The following is a 27,001-nucleotide window of genomic DNA, read 5'->3' as shown; positions in this document are numbered from 1 at the left end:
TGTGTGAGAGTATGGATGTCTTGGGAACAAGCTGGTCTGGGAAATTTGTAATATTTTGATTTTTTTACTATATGTGTAATAAAACAAGTTATACAAGGTGAATGGTAGTCTTGGAGATCTTTATTTATTCATACAAATCCAAAGAAGAGAATGAGATTCCTGTTGAGCCTGAATAATGGCAATCTTCAGTCATTTGGTGTCCTCTGAGACTTACTTTTGTTCACTATTTCAAATGTCATTTTGTGCGTTAGAAAATATCAGGACTCCATCTTGCATAAGCTGCATAAAAAAATGCAGTTTCTCTACCTTTCTTTCAAAGCCAATTAAAGTGTAAAGCTGAAATAATACAATGCGGTTGAATTATAGATCAAGCAGTTGTGCAGATGTATCATTGAACGGTACTCAGTCCATTTTATGCTATTATAAACTACAGAAACGCTGTGTTTACTTCCTTTATAAATCAAGCAAATCTTGTTTTTATGGCAGAGAGTGGGAGGTGAGGTAATAGTGGAGTGGGAGGATAATTTAGAATAGAGGTACCTGCAACATGCAGATACAGTGCTCCAGAGTATTAGGATATGTTATGTTCCTTTTGAGAAGTTGTTTGTAATGATTGTTAATAGCATCCCTCAAGAGGAAGCAGAATGTAAGTATGCTGAAATCCAATGAAAGTTGAGATAAAAAGTTCAGGATCATTTATATCAAATGAGAATCTTAATAGGAGGGCAATCAACAATTTTGTCAGGAGCTTGGTCCATACTCCTTCAATTTATTGAAGGTGCGAGTGGTCTGACCTGTCTGTTTTCTGGAAGAACTGTATATTTAGTAGTTATCAGAAACTGAAAGGGCGATAATGTAGAAAAAAATGTGGGAAAGAAGATAGTAATTCTAACTGGTAATGAGGCCATGTGTTACAGCCAAAATTTTTTTTTCAGCTGACATATAACAAAATGAAGAAAAATGGAAAGTAAACATTTGATTTTCATCTAATTTTTCCTTCTAGTTAGGATGTCCTATTGTGGTTTGACAGAGCTGCCATCCTTTGACTCAACTCTGTTAATTCAGTAAACAAGAGGCTCTACCAGTGCCACTGCTTCTTCTACATCAGTTATTTCATCCTCAGGAAAGAAAGCTGCCTGCTTGGAACAGATTCCTTAGAATGCATATATGCATTTGATCTGATACTGTAAATAACTACTCTTCACAGAGTCATATTTTTCTAGAGCAGAACAAACTGAAGGGAGCTTTGAAAATTTGAAAGGACATATTTTGGCAAGAGAGAGCTAATGATAATAATAGAGCTATGTACTCTGAAAAAAAATCTATTTACAGAAAGCTTTTCATAGCAATCTGGTAGGAAATCTACCTATCAAAAAAGGTGCTGGTTTTCAACAAATGGCTTCTAGACTCATCTTTGTTGTTTTTAAAATTGTTGCTTTGAGTGCTTCTGGTTTCATTAAGGAAAAAATGTTAGCAGTGTTGCAGCAAAGTTTGTGGTGTCTTTGGGTTGAAATGTTGACATCAAAATTGGTGTGAGATTTATTATGAGTGTGTGTATATATATATCTATACACTTACCTCTGTGTGTGTGTATGTATGCATATATATGTGACATCTGATGGCAACATCAATGAATGAGGGAGTAATAAAAACTTGGTATTTTAGGGAATTTTATTTCAGCAGGTATCTTTGAAGAATAGAGAGACAGAACTAAATGCTGACTTGCCAGCTAGGCTCCCAGTTGACTGCTGAAAATGTGATGTTAGATATCATGAGTGTTGTGATGGTGTTTAGATAAGGTGAATTTAGTGGCTTCATAAAACAAAAGCCTTTCCTTAGAGCAAGTGTGTCCACCAGCATATGGCTTTGGAAATGAATGGGAAAGTTTACCTTTTGTATTCTACTTAGTGAAAGTAATTGCAACCTTCATTTGATCATTTGCTCTGTTACAGGTCTCCTTATCTTTCCTTCACCCATGTGAGTTCAGGATCACTTTCGTGTCTGTACCTAGAGTTGTAGGAAACTGTTTCTGTTGTGGTTATGCATTGAACAGTTGGGCTGCTTATGCCAGCTTAATCAATGCTTTTCTCCTCATCATAAAGCTATTCCTTGGTTATTATGTAACCAGATGTATATTAATCTGCCTTGAAGCACTTAACATATTGAAAACCACTAAGTATCTAATGGGCTTCCCACAGTTAGCCCATGTGTATACAGAAGACAAACTAACTTTAGAGAAATCTGTTCTTTTTAAGTACTTTCCAAGTGGTGAAGCACTAGATTGCACTGTAATGTATATCATCAAATTAAAACAATTTTGCTATCTAGGTCTTTGATTAGGACAAAGATAGGCATATTTCATGGGATACGCAAGTGTCATTGGATATGGTGAAAGGACATCCAGCAAGAAGTGTAAACATCTGTTGGGGTCCCTCCCCTGCCGTGTATCCCTGGGAGAGGGGCCCTGAGGGGACAGACACGGGGCTTCCCTGTCCCTGCTCAGCCTCGTTCCCATTGGTTGGTTTGTGTTCCCTGCGCGGGCAGAAGGACCCTTGGTCCCGTGACTGGAACAGTTCCTCGGCAGAGCCCCGGCCATGCGGCTGGAGAAATAAACATCTCTCTGAAACATCTAGCAAGAATCTGTCTGTCCATATATATTTCCTTTCCACGGGACTCCTGGTTTGATATATGCGTGTTGCAGTATCCCCACTGCAACAAACATCTTTTGTACAAGACACTGAAACCTCTTGCAAATGGAAATAAACAAGTTCAATAGAAACTTTGACCCAAATGGAGGCTACTGCTTAATGAGTCTTTCTTTAAAATAGATCGGACAGCCGAGCTTCTTATGATTGGCCAGTTTAGGAGTTAGAAAAGGATTTAATTTAATTCAACCACTAGGGCTTTGTAAATGAGTATATATGTATATATGTACTATGTGCAATAGTAAAATTGTCGGATGTGTTATAGGCTTCATTTACCATAAACTCCCAGCTGTCCTGCCTGTATTTTGCCCGTTAATCTGTCATGGACTTTAACACTTCAGACACATGTTTCTGAAGAGCCCAAATAATTATCTTATTTTATCTATCAAAATTAACTTGTCATATGAATAATTCTTCTTTTTTTTTTTAACAACCAGGGATGAATGTTCCTCAGACTGTATTTTATTTTGCTGTTGTACATGCACAGCCAGACAAACATAGGTACACTGTTACTCCCACCTGTTGTCAAACCCAGGATGATATTTTGTTCTGAGCTCATGATGGATTTCTGGTTTGTATTTTTCAGTCTACCTGGTTTTAAGAACAAAAGATTTTTGCTACGTGTATGTAGAAATACACAGAAGTAGGCGTATGCTATAAGTCAGTACCCAATTTTTTATATAAAACTGAAGATTAATGAATTTGCCTCATCAATTAAACAGGCAGCATGAAGACCTTGTTACAAGAATGGCTATTTTTTTTTCTTTCTCCCAAATAAATATCAATAGAAATTTGTAATCCCATGTGCTTTCCTGACTTTCTTGGGACTTTTTAAAAAGTGAAATCATTGAAAATATACAATATTTACTTTTTCACCATAAAACCACAGGTGACGTTAACACGATCAAAGGAAAAATAAGGAAAAACATGACTTTTCTTATTACTTAACTCACTATAGAGATTTTCAGTGTGGCAAATCACACTTTGTTTTGGGAAAGCTATGAGGAGGAGATGCTTTCAGCCATCCCAGCTTCTCCCATGGTGCTCATGAAGGTAACACTTCTTGTTAATGTAAATGCTGGGTCTTGGGGAAGAAAGAAGGAACTGGACCACGCACGACTGTGAATCCTGTTGCTGACAACATGACACAGAGCTCTGCCCGGGCTCTGGGGTGTTGCTGGTGCTGAAGTTGTGTAGGACGAAATGGTAACTGAGGTTCCAAGGTTCTGTGGGGCTGCATCCACCCTTTTTTCCATAAGTTGGAGTATGAGCAGACAGTAAGACAGCCCCGGCCGCACAGGTGTCAGCTTTTGCTGGGAGCTTCCGAGGGCAGTGGGTTGCAAGCAGCAATCTCTGCAGATTTGGAGTTACAAACAGGTTTTCATTTGGCGTACTGTTATCCTTCTCTTCTTTCCTGTTCTCATCAAAAAGGAAGATGTCTCAGAGAGAAGAGCAAACCCTTTCACCCTAAAGTGATGTGAGAATGTCTGTACAGCTTTTAGATTTATGCTATATCGCATCTCCAGGAGAGACGAATAGGAGATGCTTTGACAGAAAAAATCAGCAGAACAAACAGTCAAAAATTTTTTTCAATTTTTCTGTCCTCCCTTCTTCCACAAATTTGATAGGTTGTTAGCTTTAGAATGGTATTGCTAGCAGAAGAGAAGAAAGGTGGCAGTTGAGGGGTTTATTTATTCATTTTATATTTGACTTCCTTAAATGCTACCCTGATGATTGAATCATCAGTTCTTTGAGGCAGAGTTTTTCGCAATTTATTTTGCATTTGTAGTTTGTTTAATATATTAATTATAATAAAGGGGAGAGCAAGAAACTTTAAATGTGTATGTTTTGTTAGTTAATTTTCCCATTGAATAGTTAGATATTTTTGTCTCCTAGGTTTTTTAGAACCGCTTATTTAAATTTAAATAAGATATTATTATTGATTGTTCATTTGTATAATTTTAATTCATATTTATTTGATGCTTTTAGTATGATATTGCTCATTCTTTCATATGATTATTAAACATGTGATTTAAAATTGTAGAGAATTATTGAACAATGACTGTTAGAATGGAAGTTTTCCATGTAATCATTATTTTATATTCAGGCTTGAATTGACAGCAATATAAACCAGAAATATTTTGACATTTGATTGCTTTTTACTTTTGCTGCCTGATTGAAATGGTTGTTTGCTTTGAGTGGCATTTCTGTACAAGTCCCTGGTATACCAACTCTAGCAGCACTGATCAGTTTTCAATTGAATTCTTTCAGGCATCTCTGAGTGAAGTTTTATTCACTTTGGTGATGACTGGAAGAGTAGAAGAATAGTTGCACCATCAACTTCAGTCTCTTTATGCCTGTAGAAGCTAAAACAGTCAGTATGAGTAGTTACCTTTCATCTCAAATGCATCACCATCTCCTTTGTCATTCTAAAATGTTAACTCATATAATGATTATTTCCTCAGTCTGCAAGAAAGGAATGATTTTGTGAGATGATTCAGGTGTACACAAGCCCACAGGGGGTGAAAAAGGGGGCCAGGCTTCTGGCATGACAGATGGGATAGGAGACTGGGTGAACTTAGTATGAACTGGACAGAGGAGGAAATGTGGAATGGGGATTTTGAACCCTTCTCAGTACAGTGAGGGAAAAGCAATGGCATGTGCAGCTGGGAGGATTAAGGTTGCTCAGAGAGAGGGTGTGTCCTGCAGAAGGCAAGAAAACAGAGAAATCCTGGGACATTTAAACTGACAGCATCTAGTTTTATTTTAGACAAGGAATGGGATACTACAAAGGGTGGTGTGCAATAGGGGACTTCAAACTGGAATACTTCTGAAAAACAACTTACTGGCTTTTTTAGGTAGTTGAAGTAAATGAGTTTGGGCCATTTCTTAAAAACATGGATCTGGAAGTCTTTTGCTTGTTGGTGTAAAAACAGATGATGCTGCTGAGATCCAGCTGAGGCGGTGCTAGTGAATAGATACTGCTGCTATACTCACGGTTTATCCTTTTTTCCCTGAAAGACTTGTCAAGAAGATTGTCTGGAAGATTTTTATCTAACTGGAACCTTAGTTGACTTGTTGCAACTCTTCCCTTAGGATTTGGTGATATTGCTCAACTCCAAAATATTTTGTAGCCCTACTTGAAGCTGGACTTTTTTTTTTCTGTATCAGCTTTTACAGAAGTCTTGTGGCTCTGCCTGATATTTGAGACCCACAGAGTTTGTGAACACAGTGTTTGTCTTTGAGGAAACAGGTATTTCGACTTTGTGTTGCATGTTAGAGCTTTGTAGTTATATTTTATTATGAAGTATGTGTTTTCATTAATGCATTTTCTCCGTCTGAAAACTGTCTGAAGCCAGAAAGTTACTTTTTATTGATTTCCTACACTTTTTAAAAATTCAGGTGGTCCTCACAGATTTCCTTTGTTTCTTTTTTTTCCCCCTCTTTTAACCTGTACAAGATTCAGTTAATCTATGGGAAGCGTAAGGTGTGAAGTCAGAGTTTACAAGGAAAGGAATATAGAAATATTTGATACTTTGGGGGTTAATACTGTGTCAGTGAAGTGCAGGCTCTTCCTAAGCATTATTATGTAACCTAAAATTTGTGTGCAGAATGTCTTTGTACTCTAAAGTTAAAAAGAGTAATTGAGGTTTGCAGGAAGGAATCAGGAAAACACTGTAACTGTAGATACTTCTGGTCTCAGTTTTTGGGATGGTTTTAATGATCTGTAGCTTGCAAATAGTTGGAAAATTTTCTCTTTTACTTCACTGAAAAGAACAGCTTGCAGCAGTGGATATGTTTTACAGTTGCATCAAGTGCACAATTACTAAGCAAGGATGGGAAGCCTGACAGTTTTGCTTCTAGCAAAGCTGACCTCTGGAGGGTTTTATTAAAGGAATTTCTTTTTTTTTTTAACAGCTGAACTGAAAAAAAGAAATCTCTCATGAAACAGAGCCCAACAGATTGTATTGTTAAACACATTCCTTCAAAACTTCAGAACTTCAAGAAATCAATGTAGTTTAAGTTTCTATGCGGTGTTATTTGAGAGTATGGAGGACAGTTCCCTTTGTTCTAAATGCAATATGAATTATCACCCTAGTCTCTCTCTTGGTTTATGGGTGCAGTGCTCTTTCTTATCTGGATGTAGGTATGACTTATGTGTTAACCTGAGCAGTTCCATGGCTCCTCAGTCTTCACAGGTTGGTAAACAAGTGTCATGGCACAGAGAAAGATGTACCTGTTAAGAGTGTAGAGCCATGCTTATTTCACTGATACACATTCCTGTGACAGGATGAAGGAATACCATTAGGTTAGAAATAGAGTTTCTATATGAAAACCAAAACAGCCCTCTCCTCTATTCCCCAACTGAACAAACAACCCCTGAAAACCAAACAAAAAACCTCACTAAAATCTAAAGTGCTGAAAAAATGCTTCAATGTTGTATTTGGGGTACTTGCACAGGTGAAAACCAATAATTTTCACTAATTATGTATTCTCAAGATATTTTTGTTTTTACTGGAAAATATAAATATGAAAGTTACTGGATAGACACAAAGAATAAGAGTCAAGAGGAAGCTGAGATGATTTTCTGAGCAGACTCAAAAGAGATTTTCAATAAAATATGAAAGTTAGCTTTACTTAAGCTAGGTTTTAAATTATTGAAATATCCTTTCTAGTCACTGAAAGGAGTGAAATTCTGTAATTGAGTACTGACTATTTCTGTCATACACATGGCACCTTTTACCTTACCTAGGAAGCCCGCAAACTTTCTGGTTATATTCTATAGTATATGTAACATAAATTTTATTTATAGATACATATATATTGTATTTTCCTGGAGAATGAAAAATGGTATCTAAACACAAATGCGTGGAGGAAGGCATTTGTCTGCATGTTGTCCATACTTTGTGTGAGTCTAATGCAGATAGGCATGTTATAGTTCACAAATAGTGACTATTACTCCCAGATCCTCTGGTTCTCCCCAGCCCCACATATGTGTTGGGGTAGGAGTAAAAAAGACTAAGACAGGCTCTTCTCAGTGGTGCCCAGAGACAGAACAAGAGGCAAAGAGCACAAATTCAAATAGAGGATATTCAATTTAAATGTAAGAATTTTTACTACTGTTAAAGTGATCAAAGACTAGACTTGTCTGCCCAGAGACCTTATGGCATCTCCATCTTTGGAGACATTTAAAACCCAACTGCACATGGCTATGGTCAACATGCTGTAGTTAGCCCTGCTTTGAGCAAGGGGTTGGACTAGGTGACATGCCAGCACCCCTTCCAACCTCAGCTATTCTGTGTACCATTTTCATTTTATTGCAAACAAATTTTGGTTGCATTTCCTCTCTGATTCCCATGTTTCTACACTGTCTTTTCAGACAGACTTGAGACAAATTTCTGTGTATACTGAAAAGCTGCACCGTTGAGAGGTTTAGAACTTCTTCTTTCATATAGAGTAGTTAAAGGTTGCCATTCATTGAGAAATATAATATAGCAGCAAAATACATATGGGGTTTGAACTATAATTTTGGAAGCTCAGGAGTCATAGCTAGCCATTCATCTGTCCATTTTATATGTTATGCTACAAGCATGGCTAAGCTTTCATGTTAACATTTTGTACAGATCGTATTTTTTCTCTATAAAGGGTTTGCTGGACTGTTCTCAATCTGTTAGTTGGTAACAGAATTTTAAAAAGTCTGCTCTATTTTCTCAGCTGAAGAATACATTCACATTGACAGGCTCTACACTCCTTTCTAGAGAGTCTATACTTTAGCCATCCTTAAGGAAAGTACAACTCCACTGTTTAATCCATTATCATAAAAGGATGGGACCTCATTAATTTTTGGCATGGGGAAAGAGAGGCTCGTTACTATTAGGATAATAAGCTGTGCCAAACGGATGCAATTGATATTGAATATTGTGCAAAAAGAAAATGCTGCTTAAAGAGTCGGATCCATTAGTGTTTATTGTAAAGGGTGTATTCTCTTGACAATGCTGTATCATCTGGAAATATTTAAAATAGAGTCTATTATGATCATAGTGAAGCCTCAAGAAGTTGGGAGGACTTTGAAATTATAATCGCTGCTAGGTAAAATACCCCACTGAATCAGAACGGAAGTAACAAATGGATTATCAGATGTTTGAGGGAGATAAATGTAATTTTCTGAATATACATACTGAATATGTATACCCTCTGCTTTGTATTGCACTTTTAAGGGAGGTGGGCATACAGCATGTGAAGTTCCTATCCTTAGCCTGAGTACATAATCTATTGCATTTTCACAGGGGGAAATTGTATTACTGGCTTTTGTATCCTCAAATTCCCATCCTGACACCCTGTTCTGTGGCATACACATATTATAAATATTTTGCTTTGGCCTCTTACACTTCCTTACTCCATATGTTAGATAAAGTTTTGTGTTCAGTCCTTCAGTCTGCAGTTCTAAAATTTGAAGTGCTGAATGAGTATTTGACAGTGGGAAAAGCTGATAAATCCTCTTCTGTTGGTACTTTGTGTTCAAATGGAACAACTTGCTGCAGAATTATAGAAAGAAGATTAGATACACTTCAGGTCAGATTCTGGATTTAGCTTGTTTAGTTAGGGACAGGGATAGACATGTGAAAGAAAAGACAACTGCTGGGGTAGAGCATCCATCCACCTTTCTGTAGCAGAGCTCTTAAACTTCACATCAGTTTATCCTGAAGCAGACGACTTTCTCTTTTAGGTCTTTGGCATGGGGAAAGCCATTGGTAAGGCTGTGATGGTTTTACTCGTCAAGTGACTCATCCCATGCAACAGAACAGGGTGTGTAGGGGCAGTTTGGAAGACAGTTCTGCAGAAAAAGGCCTGGCATTGTGTTGGACGAGCTGAACAGAAGTGCATCTGTGTCATGAAAACCAGCCACATTTTGGGTTGTAATAGGAAGAAAGTAGAGAGCATGTTGAAGTTATGTATTTTTTTTTCATCTTTTGTTGTCACTTGTGAGTCTGTAGCTGCATAACTATGTGCGACTTTGGGCTCCCAGCACAAGAAAGATGTTCACAGGGAGTCCAGCATGGGGTCACCAAGGTGAGTGCTAGAGAAATGATACATGAGGGTTTGTTCAGTCTGCCCAAGAGAAGGCTTGGGGATGATCTTAGTGCTATCTTCTGTTATCTAATGGGAGGTTATAGATATGACCTCTATTAGGAGTGTGCAGTAATGAGTGAGAAGCAATGGGCACAAGTTACAAGAGAAATCTGATTAGTTATTAGAACGAAATAATTTTTCACGTGTGGTAACGATTAAGCGCTAGTAAAAGGGCTCAGCAAGGGCATATCCATCAGTGGAAATGCTCAAAGCTTAACTGAATATTGCACTTCCCTAATGACATGATCTAACTTTGAAGTTAGATTCAACAACAAATTTGAAGGAGGATTTGGGGCCAAATGACCTTCCAGTTTAAATTATTCTATGATTCCGTCAACCACCTAGGCCACCAATAGCAGGGAAGATTCTTAGGGAATTAACCAGGAAATATTTCCCTGTCACAGAGAGTATCACACATCCTAAATACATTTCAATCTCTTTTCTGTCAGTAGCTCCTGGGATATTAAGAGATGGACAGCATGTTCTCACAACGGTAAATAAGAAGCAAAACATTTTTGGTTGTTATTCAGTGGGTTTGTTCCTTTACTGAATACATAGAATTTTCAGACTTAATATTTATCATAGGTTGTCGCGATGTGGTGCTGGATGGTACAGTGCTGCTACCTTCCCAAAAGCGTCTCCAGGAGGAAGCCGCTCGACGAGGCCACCACGCTTGCATGCATGTCCTCACACACACACGCGTGCGGATAGCTCCAGGAATAGATTGACGGTAAAGACCCAGGAAGAGTATTCATATGGGGTTCCACCAGAGGAGTTTAATGCAGCCACACTCGTGAAGGGTGCCAGGGACAGAGACAAGGAGCATAGGGGGGTCCAGGTTTATATAGGGGAGCCAAGAGAGCATCAGGGACCAAGGGTCTGAGGGCGCAGGGGCGGTACACAGGTGGGACTAGGGTAAGGGAGCAGTGGGAAACTCTGAGGGAGGGGCAAGGGAGCGAGGGCCAGTGGGGGAAACAGGGAGTGGAGAACCTTCTGGAGTGGGGACATATTAAGTAAAAAGGGGCAGGGAGGCCAACGGGCCAACCGGGGAAGCAGAACTGGGGTACATTAGCATAGTAGAACAATGCATCCTGGGGGAAGCCTTTTGGTCACCCTAACCTGGGGAGGACCTCTGGACTTAGGGATGGTCCCACCGATGGACTTCCTTTGTCCCTTGGTCCGTAGGCCCACTGGCCTCCACAATAGGTAAATTTTTAAACTTCATAATTTAAAAAAAATAATGTGTAGAATATTGTATGTCAAAGGCTTTTCAGTTTGTAGTGACATAGAAGTGAGTTCAGCTTCTTTCTTGCTATAGAAAGCCCTTCTTTTGGCTCACCAAGTACAGCTCATGCTCTTGTTTTTGACATTTCCTTACATGTCTTCTTTGAAAATATGAAGGATATCTGGCTATGTGCAGGGTACATTAATTGGTTGATTTTTTTGATAGTCATGTTTAGCTTAGATCTGTGACTTTCCCGTTCTTTTTAGGGACACTACTTTCCTGGACTGGTTCTGTCGCATCTGCTTTCAGATCAATTGCAAATGGGAATGAAGAATCAATTGCTGTTATAATTTATACGGGAATAAATGTTAATCAATTCTTTTAGTATCCCAATGCTAATCAGAGGGACAAACCCTCACAATAATTCAACATATGAAAGTAGGTTTGAACTTGTTAGGCTAAGTCAATTTAGAATGACTTTTAAAAAATAAACAGGTATTTCTCTTTGCTCTGCTCCTGTCCTTTCAGGGTGAAATACATGTATATATTCCCAGATGCCTTGATGAATTTTTTTTATTTTACCTTTTTTAAGGGAAAACTGACAGCAGTGGCTGGACATGTCTGTGGGTTCATACAGTTTGCAGAATTGGTTTGATGGGTTTCCCAATAAACCTGTGTTTATTGGGAAAGACGTAATGTGTGCCCTCAGTAATGGAGATGAATGCACACAGTACTCTTCACAGTTCTTGGAAAAATTAAGAATCTGAAATATGGCATCAGACATTTGCTGTCTTTGTGCATGTCTCCATTTTTCTTTTTCTGCCTTGTCCTTACCTTTGTACAGAATTGGTGCAAGTTTGAAATATTTCCTATAAAATGAGAAATTTTATTTTGAAGAGTTTGAAGTCTGCATTCACAAGCATTTTTAGTAAAAATTGAGCAGTGGGCTCACAAGCTTTTATCTCCTCTGCTTCAGCCTCAACAGGGGCACATGTACCAGCAGCAGATGTTTGAATGAGGCAGGGGTATTGAGGCAGCTGGAGGAGAGCTTGTGAGGGTGACATGGGGCAGGTGGGCAGACCTTAGTTAGGGGCTGGTGGAGCTGCACTTTCTGTAACAGATATTAATAGTTTCTGGAGTCTGAAATTGCATGTAGAAGTGGGAATGTGCCTAGGAAAGAGGGAGAGGGAGCTAATGCTCCCTTCTAAATGTGCCAGAGAGAGAGAATGTGGCTGAGCTGTCAATTGACTTTTAATAGCTGAAAATGCCTAACTTACCAAGCTATTGCAGTATGGAGAGCATTTTCTGTTTACTTGTGCTGTTAGCCTTTCAGTGCTCAGCTTCTACTCCTCATGTCTCTTACATTTTCTTTAACCATCTAATTCTAGCCTCTTCTAACTCCTGCATTGTCTGCTCTCTCCCTGCCCTGCATCCTCTCTTGGGTCCTTCGTGTCATGGGCTCTGTCAAACCAGGAGACATATATGACTTGGAATGCTGTTGGGTAAACAAGACCTTTATTTTATAAATTATTGCTTTAATTTGCACACCTTTGTTTCTTTTACTTGTTCCTTTTTGCCAGAAAAAGTCTGCAAGGTCTTAAAACAAACTTTGTGTTTCTGTTTTATGTCTGCCCAAGAGAAATGTGGCTCGGACTGTTGAGTGCTCTCCTAAAGCCAGTGGTGAATCAGAAGCAGCACATCAAAGGGGTCTGGAGGAGGCTGTTCTCCACACCTGCTATGCAGGGCTCATTACCAACCACAGTGTATTTTCTGAGTGCATACATTACCATCAGCCAGGCTCTCAAAGAGCCAGGTGAGTCTCCTGCAGGATGGCTGGTCCCAAAATAGTGGTTGCTCAGGAGGTATCTGGATAATTTTGAGAGTCATTGAGAAGCTGCATGGAGAGTGAGGCACACCTGCAGGAGATGCAGGAGGTGCATTGCTGTGGTGTATCCTGCTGCCTTTGTAGGCTGAGAGTTGGGGAGATGGTAGGTTTGGCAGGGACAGCAGAACAGAAAGATGTTTTCTTCCCCAAGCATGCAGTTTGAGAAAAAATAGTTAGCAACATGTAATGGAATTAGTTATAACTTTAACATAGTCAGCATGAATAGATATTTAAAAAGTGCATGAATTAAAATTAAAGTGCTAAAGACATTGTTGACCATGGACTCAAGAGGTCCATGAAGTTTCTATAGAACCTTGTAAAATGCAAGTAAGCAATAAAATCTAGCAGTGTAGTTTAAAAAACTGCATCCTAATCTAAACTCTTTAAATGTGTGCATAGGCAGATGTAGCTGGAAATTCTGTTTATTCTCTGAACATAAACTCTTTGTTTCAGTACTCCACCATCTGTCTTCCACTTTGATGTTCTTGTCTGTTTCAGTTAAAATTCTCAGGGAGCAGCAAGAGCTGGTAGATCCCAAGGGATGGGCAGCCAAGGGTGGCCCTCACCCTTGTGGCACAGTCCCAAGGGCCCTGACAAAAATAAGCCACCCTACTTAGTAGTGACATTTTCTAAAGCTAATTATTGCCAGTGTTTTAGGCAGTTGGTTTATCCTGGTGTGATACAGGGGCAGGCCGATTCCGCCGTTCCCTTTCGACAGCTGCGCGCAGCCGTTTGTCGTCGGGTCTTTGTCAGCCACGGGCCTCTACAGGCACTTCAAAGAATTGTTTTGCATACACACGGTTTCCATATTTTCTCCCAAATATTTGTCATATTAATTTTTCCCCTCCTGGAATTCTGATTAGTTGCATGAACAGAAGTGGCTTTGGTATTAATGATGCCATTATATACTACACTGAGTCCATTAATAAATTAATAATGCTATGTCTTGTTTGTTTATAAATGAGGCTTACTGAGGGCTGTTTCAAATGAGAAACACCACTGATTGCTTGTAATTTAATCTAGTGAGTTTTTATGCATTTGAGGCAAAGTCAGTTAGCCCTGGCTGAGATATTTCTAACTTCCAAGTAGATTTCAAGTTTAATGCAAATAATAGCAACCTGAAAAAATAGGGGAAAATATTGCCAAAATTCTTTTGTTTTAAAAGTATTTTTAATAGTTATTTCTGTTTTGAAACATGGCTGTCTTTATGCCTTCTTCTTGTGTGTCTGAAAAGAGAATTTTATTTTTGTATGTAGTCCTACCTTTGAAATTTATTTTGATTCTGTTTACCTGGTCTACCACCAAAATCTGGAATTTTCCTGTAATGCAAGATAAAATTTCATTAGGCAGCACAATTTGTCAGCAAAAGCCTGTAAACTGCAAAGTTGTTCAAGCCTTTATTTTCTTCTTTCTTTGTCAGCTTTTTGCATTGTTGATTGATTTGCTGTAGTGCTGCTGTCAGTAGTTTACCAATAGCCTGGTAGAATCTCATGACTGGCATTTTGCCTTTTTATAAACCATCTCATTGCTGCAGTAAAGAATTTGAACCTCTAAATCAGCTATCAAAGCTGTTAGCCTTCTTTTATTATTATTAATGTGCTCTTGGGAAAGGAATATTGAACAATAACTAGGAGCAAGTAAAGTACTGGAATAAGCCTGAAAAGGTCAGTCCCTAGGCAAGAGGTCTTTCGTATGTTATCTCTATTTATTTCTATGTTCCAATATAGTAACATGAATGAATTTGTATTTTTAGATGAAGTTTAAAATGCTGCTAGAGATCACACTCTCTGAAATACCAGTAATTCTTTGCAAACCAAACCTCAGCAGCATGGGTGATATTCAAATTCCTAACCACTTTATTTTAATGTTTTTACATGGTTGTTGTTCAAAGAGGTGACAAATACTGTGGATATTTTTCCACATAATGATAGAAAAATGCTGAATATTGAGAAAAATGTGACAATTTAATTCTATATATTCTATTTTTAAAATGCAATTTTATTTTATGCCTAAAGGACCTTAGGTGAAGAAAGTGATGACAAAATTTGAAGGAAACTTTGGAAAAGTTGGTGCTTCACAGCAAGCAACTGCAATATGCACAGGAAATACTTCTGGAGGAAAACGCCTTTAAGCCCTCCATGATGCTGTGGGATATCAAATGTTGTGGGAGTAAATTTTAGTGTCTTGAAGGTAGGTGAATTGTTATGACCAAGGACCAGGAAAGCTAATACAAATCTGTAGGAGTATCAAGTGATCATGTAAGATCTCTTTTTAGTCCTAAGTAGTAATAAAATAGTGAACTAGCTTTGATATAAAATATTTTGGTAGTTTACTGCTCCATTTTTCTAATGGGCATTCTTTAATGTGTTGTTCCACTGATTGATTGTATTCTAGAAGATCAGACAACATAAGATGCTTTAAAATTTTTCACTGCTCAATCTTAAAGGTAGATTTTCCTTCTGGTAAGAATCTGCATATGCATGTTATGTGTGCCTGAGATACCAGTGCTAGTGTATTTGTATGATATTTTAGAGGTTGTGCATTCCTCATGCATTCAACCCTGAAGGTCACAGCTGATCTCTGTGTATATGTGAAATAATGAAGTATAGAAGACGCATCTGGTTTAAGCTTTTAAAGGCTAATTATCCCATAAAGGAATCTATAACTAAGTGCATTTTGTGAAATCATGGGAGGGGAGAAAGATTGCAGGCAGGAAGTTCTATAAGATGAGAAGGTGGCAGTGAAAACAATTCTTCAACTGAATATTTTTTGTCAAAATTCTTAGATTTTTGTCAATATTTAAAAATTAAAGATCACCCCAGAGAACATATTTAACAGGGTAATGAACAGTTATTTTTTAAATCAAGAAATATTTTAAACCCCCCAAAAATATTAATTATAGAAATTTAGACACCCTTTTCTGTCCCTATATGTATTTACATTATCCAGGGGACAGCTGGTAGCATGTCTTGCTAGAAAATGGCAGCAAATATCTTTTATTTGCACTACTTAGAACTGAATAAATGCTTTGTACTATATTGTGACAGCTGGAAAATATAATACATTTACCAAGCTGAAGATGAAGCCAGTCTTCATTAACCATTTAAAAGTAAATGTAAATGCTGACACATTAAGTAGTATTTAGAGGTGTTTCATGTTCTACAGCTAATCTATAAGTCACAGATTCTAATGAGATTTCAGAAGAGCCATTCCTTTTTATTAAACTCTGTACTCTTTAGTATCATTTTGCCAAACAAACTGAGAAGTCCTATCTGCCAAAACTTTTAATTCAGCACAGTTCTTCTTTCCTAGCACCTAGCAGCATCACCTTGGGAAATCTGGGATGACTGTGTAAATTGGAACAGTAAGTCTAGAGGAGGTTATTTTTCTTTAGCAGACTAGCCAAGGAAGGAAAAAAATCTTTTGAACAGGTAACATTTTGGGAAGTCACTCTACATTGACCTCTCGGTTCCTCTCTCTCTGGAGAGTAGTTTGTAGTAAAATTATTTCTTGCAGAACAGCCCATTTCTCTTGGCTACATTGCTCTTTTTATTGGTTTTTTTTGGTTTTCTTTCCCATGGGGGAGATGGAGAGAAGAAACTGTGATGGAGAGGATTAACAGCAGGACTAATTTCCATAAGCTAGAATTCACAGATGGCAGAGGAAAGTGGTGGATAGCCCCACTTTCACTGCTGTAGGGCAGGTATGCACAGTATTTGTGTACGTGTATCTCATGCCTGTATTGTACTGTGAGTGTACATGAGAGATTTTTTTGCCACTTATTGCATTTTCCTATTTGAGCCAGGTCCTCACTGCTTTTCTATCTTGATACCCCTACTTCGGATAAATGCTCTAAACTTTTCTTTAAAGGACATAAACCATTACAGGGCTGTATCCATATAAGAGGAAGAAAATACTTAGGATTAGTTTGGAATAAAGCTTTAGCCAGTCTGTTGGGATTATCTGTAATCCTCTATGTGAGATTTGTGTTTAAGGATAATACTTATGTGTATTTGAAGTTTTTTATTGTTCAGCAGTGCTTACTCTGGACTTCTGTGATGACTTTTTCAGGCAGGTGTCTTTGCAGAACCTTCCCACTGAAGTTTTCAGCTTTAATGCAGTTACCAGCCATTACCAGTCATAACTATTTTAAAAGCTAAAGGCCATATTTAGTCTTCAGTGATGTGAGTGTGATTGAACCTAAAAATGAGTAAAATTCATATAATGTACATTTTATGGAATATGTAAGGCTATTTGTCATTTGAAAATTCTCTATTGTTATAAATTTGGGGGAGTTACATTGCTTCGAGGTGTCATTGGGAATGATCCATGGGATCATGTTGCAAAAGTGGTGGAATGATTTTACTTCCGTGTTAGTTAGAAAATTGAAAGGGCTGATAAGAGCTGCAATAGTTTGGCTTTTTAAAATTTACCACTATTCTACCCAGAAACTTTGCAAGTCTTCCAGTCAATTCAGCTGGAAAATGGAAATCTCTGTTTTTCAGTAATACTAAAGATACACTTTATAGATCAGGAGAGCATCTAGCAGTTGGTCATGTTTAGAAAAACTGAGATTAGCAAAATGTATGTCCACACATTTGCACATTGCCAGCCAGTTCTAGACTATGCTGTTCGTGGGTTTCTTTTTTCAATGAGGCTCCTTGTCTCTGGGATATTTGTAGTTCAGAATCATCTATGAATGTGGATCATGAGTGGGAAATGCAATGATAGCCATTTCATTCCTTAAGATTGAATTGGTAGCTTTGAGCAACACATACATAGGTGCTTAGTAATTAAAAACACCTCCAAAGGCCCCAATCTAACAAAATATCCCCAAACCCCACCCAACAAAACCAAAAACCAGCCAAGCTCTTTTGACTCCAAAATGGCCATCTACACAATCTCATTTGCTCTCTGGCTGGTGTGTTTGCTATTTCTTTTACTACAAAGCTGTCTACAAGTGGACAGAGAGAGAAACTGCATGTCTGGCAGCAGTTTCCATTTCCACACTTTCTTAGTTCTGGCATAAGCCTCACTAGCATTCAGACTGAGAGGGGGATTTTAGCTGTCTGCTAGTGATAATGTTTATTTCTTAGTTTGTTTGATTCTTAATTGAGATACCAATTGAGGTGGCCCAAGCACAAGCACCTCAAGCCTTGTAGTAGCTTCTTTGTCTTCTAAAGCAGGTTGTATTTAGCTTGTGAGTGGGACTATGTCAAGCTCTGCTTGTCTTGTTTTCCCCAATGCAGTCCTATTTGAATTGGGTTAGAGAGAAGGCTCCCCCACAAAGGGAAGAAGGAGTCTGTTTATTTTGTAAAAATAAAGGTGTTGAATCTCTTCCATATGCATTGCATATGCCTTCTGCATACCAACCGTAGGACATTTCAGGCTTTCAAAAGTGAATTGCAAAGATATCTTTGAAGTTGGAAGATATTTTAAAGTCTTTTTAAAAATGTTTCTGTGTTCTGTATGTTGCCATCTTAATTCTTTTTTGCATTCCTTGTCATGCATTCCTCTTTCCTTCACCAGTAGAGGGTTTTATAGTGCATCTAGTCAAATGTCAGGAGGTGATGCACCACTGAAAGTGTGTCATGGAAATCTTTTATTAAAGGTCTGTTGAAAAATACCTAGAACAGCTGCAGGGGAAGAAGCATTGTCTCATTCTCACTGTTTTTCTTGACTCATGAAAATCTCGTTTGGAGCTTCGGTGAGTTCAGAGAAATTCTGCCAAAACTGAGAAATGGCACATAAAGCCACAGAAATAAAGGTTTCCCCTTTACTGAAATATGCTCCTGATGTGAGAAGAATATGAAGGCATCTACTTATGTGCTGGCCAGGGGTGGCACGGGGTCAGCCCAGAGCCCAGGTCATCGGGCAAATTCATGGTTACAGGTATGGGCCAAGAGAGACACACTTTTCATGTATCATATTGTGGCCAGCTGAAATGTCAGATCCCCTTCTGAACAGAGCCCTTACCTCTCCAGCTTGGCTTTGCATGGGCACAGGCATTTATAATTAGCTCTGAAACCTGCCTCACTTGTTGCTCAGAAGCTCAGCCATGTATTTAAATACCTGATTTTAAACATCTACATTTAAAATACAACATATAGAATCAAATTAATATGAAAATTGTAAGTGATGTTTGGGACAGGACCACACTAATGCTTTCCTAGATATTAATTCTGGAAGGTGTAAAGAGTAAACCTGCAGCAGGTTATGAGGGCAGAAAACTCACAAAAGGTGTTGTGTCTTAGAAAGTTGCCAAGTGCCAAATTTTTCAGGCTCTTAGAAAATGGAACAAAAGCTGCCCATAACAAAAGCAAGAGCTCATCCTTCTTCCTAATTTTTCTGTTTAATTTACAGTCCATTAAAAAAAGGCTGGTCTGAAGCCCAATAATACCATCATTTTCCTCATGGTTGCTTCATTTTTGAGAAAATCTCAGGATAATGCAGATAAAGAGAAATTCTTTCTTTTTGAAGCCTGTAGGAATAACTGCTTTTCCTTTTCTCTCCACCAGTTCCCTCAAGTGAACTTGATATATTTTCCCAAGGAACTAAATTAGCTGAGAACTGGAGTTTACTCTGGAAGAACTTCAGAACTTCCCTTTTTTTTATTTCTCTAATGAAAAAATATTTGCTGCCTTTTTTCTTTTTTCCAGAGGCACTAAGGATCAAAGGGAGCCTTTTGTTAAAATAAGAGGTTGTCCTGATGTTTTAACCAGATATTTTTTTCTCCTGCCCTGCTACTTACTATGACACTGGCTGGCCACACCTACCCATGCCACTTGCTAAGAAATGTCGATTTTATACTTTTGCTGTGATTTGTTTATAGTCTTCGGAGTATTTTAGACTCCCTCAGACTCCAAATAAAGTATTTATTTAAATATACCATATGCTATTATCTTGAACTCCTTGTAGCATTACCAGATAAATCTGGCATTATTTTGTCCTCTGTGTATTTAGATTTTATTACATTGCAAGTTGTATTATCCTTATTACATGCACTGAGAATTCCTACTGTCTTTGCAGATACAGTTGTACTATCTCAAACTGTTGGAGCATAAATAATAGCAATACTGGCTTGCTTGTCCTCTCGATTCCTGTGCTTTTGACATTTAGTACCGATATACCACTGATTTTTCTTCATTTTTCCCCTATTGATTAAATGAATTTGTCTTTATGCAGGTGTTGCTGTGGGGCAGGAAGATCTGATTGCTCTACCAGTGAAGGTTGGTTGGGAACCCCACATTGTAACAAGGCAGGTGACCATCACAACAAGGAGCCAGGCTGCTAAGGGATGAGTCAGGGCTTGGATTAGGTCTGAAGACAGTGGTCAGGGTCAGTGTCTCCCCAGTGATTTCCCAGCAAGTCCACGGTGTGTTGGGACATGTGTCTGAAGCTGAGCCAGAAGGTCTGGGCCGGGGTGAAGACCAGGGTGGTGGGAGAGGAGGCACAGACAGTCACAGCCCACTTGCAGGGCAGCAGTGAGGTGAGCCAGTGGTACAGCCCCAGCCAAAAAGCAGCTGGGCAAGAACCTTGTAGTTTTTTTCATGATGATGCTTCTCAGCAGCATAGATGAGTTTGGACTCAGCTGCTAAGCTGGACTTGGCTTAAAACCCCCCCAGAAAGACGTGTTCAGGGCCCTCACAGTGGCACACATTTAATTTCTTCTCATTAGCCTGACTTCTTCATGACAGGATCATGGAAGGGCTGAGGTTGGAAGGGTTCTCTGGAGGTCATCCAAGTCCAGCACCCCTGCTCAAGCAGAGCCACCTTGAGCAAGCTTCCCAGGACTTTATCCAGATGGTTTTTGGGTGTCTCCAAGGATGGAGATACAATGCAATTAAAAACTGTATTAGAACCTGAATCTTTGGTACCTGGGAGCTAGTTAGCTCACTTCCAGCAACCAGATGCTTGTAAGTGATGCATCCATGTAGTTCTCTGTATTCAGTATAGGGCAATATTCCCCAGCCCCTAACCACAGCTGGAAATGCCAAGCAAGAAGTGCAGGAGACAACAATGCATTTTCTCCTTCTCAGCCTAGTTTTTTTTATGGTCTCTTCTCTTGCTTAGCATTGGGGTTCAAACATGGGGTGTCTCGAGTCTCTTTCACCTCTGTTAGAGACCATTAATGTGAGGTTTTATGTGCAATGATGAGCTATCTGTGCATCTCCTTTCTTCGTAGCTGAGCTTAGAAACCCATGTGATCAAGAAGACTATCAAATGTCAACTTTATATACGACACTAATCTTAAGTGTTGAATAAATAGCTTCTTAACTCTTAGGACACCAGGTTACCAGAGAGTCAGATGCATGTTTGTGGTTTTTCAGTTTTATTCTTTAGAAACTGAAAAGAAAGATTTGTTTAATTTTCTGTGAAAACAGATCCTGTTTGAGCTGTATCATGTTCTTTTTCTGACTGTGTGCAGTCTGTTCCCAATGCCATTTTATTTCTGCTTGCTGTCCCTCTTACAGTCCACACATCAGCCTTTTAGCCCATATGCTTTCTTTGAGTAGAGTGGTTGACAACCTGTTAGATTTGCCTTTGTAATTGGATGGAATGGGTCTTTATGTCAGTGTCAAACTTGATGTTTAGCCTACTTTTGTCTTTGAATTATCTTCTTCTTGAAGACTTAACAAAATGACTATACAGTAACAGACAAAAATTAAACACTAAAAGCCACTGAGCATGGTTCCCAGCACAGAAACTTGAGCATGTTTCTTTTCTTGCTTCCTTTTCCAGCCTTCATCCAATATTATGTAAGGAATTCGTTGGCTTAAAAATAATAAGGGGAATTAGAGAACGGATGTGCATTTATTTTTGGGAGGAAGATTTTAAATACACTTGGGGTTTTTTTTTATCTTTATACTTTTAATCAGGAAATTTATAAGTAAATAATTGCAATGAGTCACCAAAAAAGGTCTGAAGGAAAAAAACCCAAGGAACAAAATGCATGCTAGGTGCTAGAAAATTATGCTGGTTCAGAATTTCCCTTGTTAAAAAGCTGTTTTCCTGAACTTTGAGGAGGTGAATCCCTAGTAGTGGATTGTGTGAGATTGTGATGGGGTATTGTGCTGGGAATTTAGCTGCCATGGAATTTAAGTACCATTTCTTGTCCTGTACTGTAGTATTTTATAGTTGTAATCCTAGGCATAACGTATGTACAAATTTTACTTCACAAATATGCTAGAAAAGTTTAGTTCTCCCACAGCTGTGAAAAAGCTATTTTAATCTTTATTCTTTCAACAGGCTCAGATTTCCATAAAAATAATGGTTATATCTCTTACAAAACTAAACTAGGGTGGGTGAGAATTGCTTTTTTTTTTTGTTTGTTTTACCAGCATTTCATGTCTAGAGGAAGCATGGCATACTACTGGAATTTAATTGTTGAAAGGATTAGGGCACCTACAGTGTTTTGCTTTTACTAGCATCTATTTAACTCCCGCATAAATTTTTTGAAAAAAAATCGACTTGTTAAAAGCTCAACCCCTCTCTTTCCAGTAATGTATGGCTTGCAGTATGAAAACCTTAAAATTGAGATTTGAGATTGAAATTTCAAATGCTTAAAAAAAAAAAAAGGAAGAACTAAAATGAAGAGTTTTTCCTAAGTAAACAAAGAAAATGCTTTAGGCAAAAGTCCAATTTAAGAAAGCAAGCCAAAAATTGACAGTTCTCATTTAGGAAATGTTTTCTAGACAAAGAATTGATGTTCATTTAAACAAAGCCACGATTCCTTTGGAGACAAGGTTGTTTTGACAAACCATTTTAATGTTATGACAGCAAACTTTTAAAAATGAAATGCTTCTCAGATGGCATCCTTACAGATATCTGGCAATGATTTATGAAGCTATTGTGGTGTTGTTAGTTAACCAAAAATTAATACTTGTCTAGCAGTAAAAGAAAGAATTTGCATTCATTATCATTAATGCTGGTATAATTTTAAAATGGAAGAATGTTTGAATGGTTTTATTCCACACTGTTAAATTCAATCTCAATATCTTGATTGTTTGTTTGTTTAATTATACTTAGATTAAATTCAAAACAGCCAGCTGATCTTAGCAGCTGGTAAATATTTACTGCTCATTTGCCAAATTCCTCAGAGCACAAATTTTTTGCTTTTTCTGTGTCCTAATACTTAATGTGTAAGAACTCATTCCTCAAAAATTGCACTGTAGGAATTAGCAGGGGTGGCAGGGAGCCTAGACATTCTAGATACTGCTGTTGCGTACAAAAAATGTATGTGGAAATTTTAGGAACATTACAGGGCTGGATAATCTGTATGTTGAACATAAAACCTGTTTCCCTTGAATATGCACCAAGACTTGAGAGAACAGGTGGTAGTTATTAGTGTTTTTACTAGGGTGTACCTGTGCCCATGCTTGTTACAGCTCTGCTTAGCACAGCTTCATCAAACAGGTTCAGTATTTAGGAAGCAATAGGAATATTGGAAGAGATGTGAAGCTCTATTTGTGTGCTGAACCAGTAGGAATCATACAACAGTGAAAGCCACCTGACATTTGCTTTAGAAAGTGCAGAGGAAAGATATTTACTTTTTGAATCATCTATCAGCCATTGGGGTATATGGATGTATCTGTTCTAGGAAAATGTGATGGAGTGTTGCTAACCAGTAAAAAGTGTTATCTGTTCAGGAAGTGGCAAGGACTGTGTCTTGGGCTATTGCACAGCACAACTCCAGGCACATGTCCCATGAAGAAAAAGTATATTTGAGAGGTGTGTGGCCTAGAAAGAACAATTTAGAAGAGAATGTAATTGATCATTGAAGTCCAGTAAACCATAAAACTCTAAGCTTATGCAGAGGGATGTACGTGCATATTTTTTCTCCATTTTGATAAAGAATAAAATTCATGTATGGAATTTAAGGGGAAAAAACATTCTGTCAAGAAGTAAAATAGTCTGCTTGGCTCCTGAGCAGAAGGAATGTTTCATGAACTTGAAATTTATATTGCATTATTTGTGGTGTGGTTTTGTTTTGTTTTTTTCCCTACCCAATTACTTTTTGAGTTGGAGAGCAGGTTTGGAACTTGATTAGGTGTTTTTCACAGAAAAAGAAAAAAATACACTTATTTACAGTCAAGTTATGAATGATATGAAGTGAACAAACTGCAAAGTCTAGATAAACTTCTAAAAGTTTTAACAGTGTACCTCCTCTTACCTGCAGTAGTACTAGATGTTGCTTTCAGCACCTCTAATTGGCAATATATAAAAAAATATCTAGCTTTCTTAACAAAGGGAACTTACACTTTACAGTATGTCTTGGAATTCAAGAGTCTGTATTTAAGTGGGATAGATATTTTGGGGTCTTATTAATATCATCTGGAGTTATACATGAAAAAGAGAAAGGTAAACAGTTCCCAGACATTACGGTGTGATAAATAATGAACAGAGGGAAAATGGATCTCTCTCTCCTGTGGTATTTTCCTCAGTAAGGGAAGCACAGGATATTTTGAATTATTCATGAACTCCTGTATGGTATTGACTGAGTCTAGTACCCTGTCTTGCAAACTTTTTTGGTTTGTTTTACAATATGCATCTCCTTTCATAACAAGGTTATTTACTTTTGCCAGCTTGCTTAATTCTGGGTGAATCTGGCTATTGGCAAACTCAGAGGAATGGTCATAGGGAAATGAAGGGTTAATGCCTTGGCTTAATATTTCATAAAAGAGTGAATTGCATTGTGCCTCTGAGAGTATGAAATTTCAGATCCTGCCTCTAAAAACGTGTCTACAAAGAAACTTTCACTGAAGCATTCATTCAGAATGGGTTTTTTTCCCTTTTCCCTTTTGCTGTTTCTTTCATAATGATATGTTAATGCTGATCCTGTTCTCCTGACTGGCATGTCAGTGCCTCAAGGCATTTGGGTATGGGTTGTAACACTAGTAAATTGCCACATGTATGGAAATTGCCCATTTGCCACCAACAACGTATCAGAGAGGCAGCAGGAGGTCCTCACTTCCCTTCATATGTGCTCTTAAGTTAATGCTTTTATTAGCAGGGAACTGTGAAGAGGAATATCAGGTTTTATTCTCAGGCTATTTTGCTGTGAGCTTTGCTGTCAACTTTTGCAGTGCTTTTTGGCACAGTCTCAACATTCAGTGATAACCACTTAATTAGCATCTGTTTAAAAGCTAGTTTTGGAATCAGGATACTGTATTTTGTGGCCTGTTTGAATTCATGTTGCTTGCAAACATAATGCTTTCAAAAATACATGTGCAAAAGGTCATCATGAAGACCAGGTGTGTTGATTTACCTGAAGTAAGGTATCTTTTACAAATGTTTTATATGTATTTAATACTTAAGTATTAAGTTCATGCTGTGCATTGACTTTTTAATGTGGTAACTAGACAATACCAATGAGTTCATTTTTATAATTGGGTTTTATTCTTTTGTATGTCTTTCTGAGAAAAAAAGTTCTTCGAAATGATAATTTACCAGTGTTATAATTTGAAAATTGTATATAAAAACCACCTCAAAACTCTAACAAAATAGATGAGTAATTCGAATTGCCCCAGATTTTTATATAACTAGTGTGATTTTACTGCTTCAGACAAGGAGTAGTGAAACAGAGGTCCTCCTAAAGCACTTCATTACATAAAAACTGTAATTAAGCAGTGGCTAATGTTTCATTATATAATTTATTTTCTCCTATGAAACTCACTTGTTTATTATACAGAAAATATGTGATTGTGTTGTGCTAATTATTTTCTAGGTAGCAAAAGAATATGCTGCTAGGGGGGAGAAGTTATTATATACTGGCCTTACTGTCTTCTGGTGTAGTTTTCAGAATGAGTTTGGATTTTTAAACAGACAAAACAACAGTGATGTACTTACTATGTAGACCATTGGGAGATAAATAACAGAATTTATCCATACCTGTCTAATGGAGCAAAAAGGGACTTCCACTTGCAAAATACTGTTAGGATGGCTAGTCAGGAAATCACAGAGATCCAGAGGGAAAAAGAAATGGTCAGAAATGTCGGAGACATTCTTATGGCAGATAAAAAACACAAAAAAATAGAAAATTGGTAAAGATCCACCTGAAAAGAAGGCACAGTAATGTAGTATATAAAGGAAATTACAGCAGAAAATTAAAAAATGGGAGTTGGTTAAAGTCTCTTGTTAGTCCAGGGCAATGTGAAAGCCTAGAATAATAAATTTGTTTCCTACTTTTTAAAATCTTCCACATAAACAAAGATTAATTTGGAATCAATAATAAGTTGTAGTATAATCCCTTTTAAGTCCTTTGCACACTCATATGTCATCTATAAAGTTTTCTCAGAATGTTTGAGAGGGTACTTCTGGAAAAGTTAATTATATTATTAGAAATATGATAAGTTATAGTTAGCATGGAACCCGGAGATCTCTGTATATTACTAATGTAGAAAGAAAATTGTGTCTAGGACAGCAGGTTTTGTTTAATAATTTGGAGGATGAGAGCATAGAGACTGTGAAAAATCCTTGCTTAATGCTTAAAATGTTGGATGATCTGTAATCTGAAAGAACTGACATGCAACAAGAAGTAAAGTGTGTGAAGATAGAAATATCTTTTATTCTCTTGGAATTGCTTGAAGAGGAACAAACAGGGATTTAGTGTGCTTAGTACCTTTCACAGACCTCTAGCGCTCTGCATGCTTGGCAGATGCTCTACTACTAGTACAGAAAACACAAAGAGAACAGCTGTTGTGGTTGGATGCTGGAGTACATGTTTATGTATCAAGGCAGTGTTCCTTTAAATGTTTGGGCAGACACACTGTCTAATTATGATCTAATACAACAAAAATAACAAGGCCGGTAACTATTAGGTTTCCTCTGTAAACTGGTACTGACAACTTCGTGTGCCCCATGTTGATGTTTGCATCCCTCCCTTTCTCATCATGTTTTAGTGTTAATATGTTGTGTCTTTGGAGAACAGCAGGCATTCCTGTGGAGCTGGTGGCTTCAGGGAGGTGCAGAAGGCCACTTAGTGGCCAATGTAATTGTATTCACATAAACAGTATCTTTGGCATATCTGTAGAATAAACCGAAAATCTCTTCACA

Source organism: Corvus moneduloides, chromosome 4 (genome assembly GCF_009650955.1).
Source record: "Corvus moneduloides isolate bCorMon1 chromosome 4, bCorMon1.pri, whole genome shotgun sequence".
NCBI classification, from domain to species: domain Eukaryota; kingdom Metazoa; phylum Chordata; class Aves; order Passeriformes; family Corvidae; genus Corvus; species Corvus moneduloides.
This window is presented reverse-complemented; position numbering follows the sequence as displayed.